Genomic DNA, 5448 nt, shown 5'->3' with positions numbered 1-5448 from the left:
CATACACACCATTTCACAATAATGTTGTTCCCTTATTTAAAATTATGTATGTTTCTCCCTTTATATTTAACTTACTATCTAATTGGGCTGGCCTTTTGGGCCTTTCCAATTGGACTTAAGTGTGTGGCTTGAAGTGAGACCAAAAGGGACTAATAAGACACTAGCTCCAATAAGCCTTGGATTTTTTTGTCAACTCTTGACTAGTCCAAAGTTACCATTAACGATATTTAATACCACTATATAAATATAGTTGCACTCTATGTCTTATTTATAAATTATATTCCAATACTTTATTGTACATGCAATCCCTTCATAAAATATTCGTAGTAATACAAAATCATAAATATAGACTGTCACTTTGAAGATTACGTCTTAATTCCTTGAGTACCCGGTTTAATCCTTTAAGTTATTCATCATATATTTATGAAATCCAATTCTATAAATATATACTTTAATAATTCCTTACTAAAGTGGTTAAGCCTAATACTCTGAATAACCAAACTCATTAAACTTATCTTAAGGGAATATTTTATATCTCCGTTAAGAGACTATGAATTCCATCTTGAGAATATATGTTCCATTAACACTAAATGCGGTTGTCTAACATACTGAGATTTTGATCGTGAATTTAGACCTCACTCCTGATATATCAAAGTCACCAACACTTCATGATCAAGTCCATTATTCTCTCAGGATTAAGAGTTTACGTAAATAGAAGTCATGAGTTTATCATTCATTTGACAGTCGTTAGGAGAATAATAAATCTCACAGCAGTCCAGTTCAATATGTTTTAACTCTTAAAACATATCAACATACCAACTATAAATCTCCATTGTCATGATCAAGGCAAATCATCCTAGTTGATATGTTATAGTCTTCGCAGCTAAAATGTCCAATTTCATCACCGACTACGAACTAAAATTGTGAGTTTACAATGAATCTGTGATTTATATCTTCTGTGCATCTCATAAACTATATGATAATGTCTCAATATTCATGTTACCATTATTTTAGATGATAATAAAATAACGTTATTAATCACAACATTAAATCATATATAATGTCATAAATAGCATCATACAATAGGATTTAAGGGCACACATCCTAAGAATCTCCCACTTGCCCTAAAGACTATTGTGCACTAATCTAACTCTCATTTTCTCCAATGTGACTCAAAAGTCCTTTGGGGCAAGACTTTGGTAAAAGGATCCGCTCGATTATTTGCACTATCAATCTTTGCAACTGCTACATTTCCACGAGCAACAATATCTCAAATAATGTGGTACTTTCTTTCTATATGCTTTCATTTCTTGTGATTCCTTGGATCCTTAGATTGTGCAACCGCTCCACTATTGTCCCAGAAAAATATAATAGGAACTTGCTCAATTTTCACAACACCAAGATCATAAAAGAATTTCTTGAGTCAAACAGCTTCATTTGCCGCTTCACAAGCAGCAACATATTCAGCTTCCATGGTGGAGTCGGCAATACAAGATTGCTTAACACTCCTCCAACTTATGACTCCACCTCCCAAGATGAACACACAACCTGAAGTGGACTTTCTGAAATCAAGATCTGACTGAAAATCTAAATCTGTATAGCCAATAGGAATTAAATCCTCACAACAATAAACAAGCATATAATCTCTCGTTCTCCTTAGATTCTTGAGAATATGTTTTATAGCTTGCCAATGTTTAAGTCTTGGATTTGATCGATATCTGTTGACCATGCCAACTGAATAGCAAATATCCGGTCTAATACAAAGCATGACATACATGAGTCTTCCCACTACAGAAGCATAGGAAACTTGTCTCATCATATTTTCTTCCTTAAGAGTCTTCAGCCTTTGATCATCAGACAGAAGAACTCTATGTCTGAAAGGAAGTAATCTTTTCTTGGAGTTTTGCATGCTAAACTGTTCTAGAACGTTATCTATATATCCAGCTTGTGACAAACTTAACATTCTATTCTTTTGATTTTGCCAAAGCTTGATCCCTAGAATATAGCTAGCTTCACTCAAGTCCTTTATATCAAATTGGCTTGACAACCAAACTTTAACCGATGACATTACCTCTACATCATTTCCAATGAGTAGAATATCATCAACATAAAACACTAGAAATATTACTACTTTATCTCGATGTCTTTTGTACATACATGGTTCATCAAAATTTTGTTCAAAATCAAATGACTTGATTGCTTGATCGAATTTGATGTTCCATGACATAGATGCTTACTTAAGTCCATAAATGGACATTTTCAACTTGCATATCATATGCTCTTGGTTCTTTGCTATAAAATATTCTAGTTGCATCATGTAGATTTCTTCTTCAAGATTGCCATTAAGAAATGCAGTCTTAACATCCATTTGTCAAATCTCATAATCATAATGAGCAGCAATGGATAAGAGAATTCTGATAGACTTAAGCATGGTTACTAGAGAAAAAATTTCATCATAGTCAATACCTTCTTTTTGTGTATACTCTTTTGCCACTAGTCTTACTTTAAAGGTTTCAACCTTTCCATCTATCCTTCTCTTCCTCTTATAAACTCATTTGCAACTAACGTGTTTAATGCCGTTAGGCGCCTTTACAAGATCTCATACATGATTGGAATACATAGAATCCAATTCAGATTTCATAACTTGGACCCAATAATGTTCATTTATATCATTCATTGCTTCTTCATAAGTGTAAGGCTCAGATTTAGCCTCTTGTGAGATAGCTTCATAAGTTTCTCCCAAACTTATAAATCTTATAGGTAGCCAAACAATCCTCCCTTTACGATGAGGCACCTATGTACTGGACATTTCATGAGTAGTATCTTGTGGTGTATCTAATACAACCACATCATCTCTAATTTCATCCATTAGTTGTTCAATTACAGGTTCATCTATTTCAGCCAAAACCGCTTTGCCTCTAGGATTAAAATTATTCACATAATCATCTTCTAAAAATTTAGCATGGGTACTAACAAACACTTTGTTATCCTTATGATTATAGAATAAATAACCCTTAGTTTCCTTTGAATATCCTAAAAACAGGCACACTTCAGTTTTTGCTTCCAACTTATCAGACTTCCCTTTCAATACATGTGCTGGACATCCCCAAATGTAGAGATATTTAATACTAGTCTTGCGCTTGCGCCCATTCCACAATTTCTTGAGTGTGTTAGGAATAGATTTTGATGGAACCAAATTCAAAATGTGCATTGCAGTTTTTAGCGCATATCCCAAAAAAGAAATTGGTAAAATTGAATAACTCATCATGGACCTGACCATTTCCAAAAGAGTCCTATTCCTTCTTTCCGCTACACCATTTTGTTGAAAAGTTCTAGATGCAATTAATTGGGATACAATCCCATTTTGAATTAGATAATCCTTGAAATCCCCAAGAAGGTATTTGCCACCTCGATCAGATCGAATGGCCCTTATACGTTTACCTAATTGATTTTCAATTTCAGCCCTAAACTCTTTGAACTTGTCAAAGGTTTTGGACTTCCATGTCATTAGGTACACATAACCATATCTTAAGTAATCATCCGTAAAAGTGATGAAGTACTCATAAACTCCTTTTGCTTGGGATGACATAAGACCACATACATCTGTATGAACTAATCCAAGCAATTATTGAGCTCTTCTACCTTTTGCATTAAAAGGTCGTTTGGTCATTTTACCCTCTAAACAAAATTCACAAATTGGAAATTCATCAAAGTCCAATGGCTCTAAGAGTCCATCTTTGATTAGTCTTTTAATTCTATTTGAATTAATATGACCCAAACGCAAATACCAAAGATATGCATCATTAGAATGAAACTTTCTCTTTAATGATTTTACATGAGAGTTATTATCTAATTCAAAATTGTATAATTCATGTTTATCAGAGGTTAAAATATAAAGACCATCCACAATATTGCCAGAACAGATAAACACTTTATCATTCTTTATTACAACAGACCATCCACAATATTGCTAGAACAGATAACATTTTATCATTTTTTATTACAACATTGTTTTTCAGGATAACACAATACCCATGTTTACCTAAATAAGTTGCAGAAATTAAATTCCTACGAACATTAGGTACATATAGATAGTCTTCCAATATTATAATTCTAGAACTAAAACATAAATTAAACATTCCAACAGCTACAACTGGAATCCTGCTCCCATCAGCCAAAGTAAGAAACAGTTCTCCCTCATTCAGCCTTCTGGTCTCTTGGAACCCCTGCAAAGAATTACAGATATGATTAATACAATCTAAATCCACACACCAGAAATTCGTGGGATTTTGTACTAAACATATTTCAAGAAGGAATGAACATTTCATACCCTTATTCTAGACAGCTATGAATTTTGGACAATTCCTCTTCCAATGCCCTTTCTCACCACAATAGAAACACTTTCCTTTGATTTTCTTTCCTTGTTGGCAACTCCTAAGACAATTTGTTTACCATCTTGCTTGGTAAAATCCTCCTTCTTCTTCTTATCTTTGTCTTTCGATTTAATTTGAGAAGAAGAAACTTCACCCAAATTGGCTTCAACACTGGACGTACCAAGAATGCATTCCACTGCCACTAACTCATTCATTAATTTAGACAATAAATAAATCTTTTTGTTCATATTATAGTTAAGTCTGAACTCCTTGAATGATTTTGGTAGTGACTAGAGTATCATATCCACTTGGGATTCTCCATTAATGTCAACACCTAAAACTTCCAATGTATTTAGATTAGAGATCATCTTAAGATAATGTTCCCTCACTGAACTATCTTCAGTCATTTTGGTATTATAAATTTGCCTCATAGTTTCTTACCTTGCAAAACGACCTTGCTCACCAAACATCTCCTTCAAATTTAGCATAATGTCCAAAACTAGTTCTACATCCTGCATTTGATGATGTAGAACATTTGAAATAGATGCTAAGAGCACTTGACAATCTCATTAGATTTCTGCCAACGATCATATCACTGTTTTTTCTTAAGAGAAGCATCTAACAAAGGAAAGCTAGGACACGGTTGAGTAAGTATATATTTGTGCTCTTCTACTGTAAGAACAATGTCCAAATTTCTTTTCCAGTCAATATAGTTAGATCTAGTCAGTTTGTTTTGATTAAGAATAGCAACAAGTGGGCTAAATGATGCCATGATAAAATCTGAAAATAATAAACATGAATATAATAAGTGAACTGGACATTATCAATTTAGCATATAAGCATGTAATATGAAATTTTAATAAAACCATAATATAATATATGCAATGACAACCCAATCCCATGTTTATAATTCCTTGGTAGCAAGTTTATTATAAACACTATGATTGATTGAGAACTATTCTCATTATCAGTGCTATCATGATAACTCTTATCAAACACTAATAATATGTTGTATTGCCTTTAGCCTCTAAATAATAATGACATAACTCATTTGGGAGGTCAACATTACACTTAG

Source organism: Castanea sativa, chromosome 8 (genome assembly GCF_040712315.1).
Source record: "Castanea sativa cultivar Marrone di Chiusa Pesio chromosome 8, ASM4071231v1".
NCBI classification, from domain to species: Eukaryota; Viridiplantae; Streptophyta; class Magnoliopsida; order Fagales; family Fagaceae; genus Castanea; species Castanea sativa.
This window is presented reverse-complemented; position numbering follows the sequence as displayed.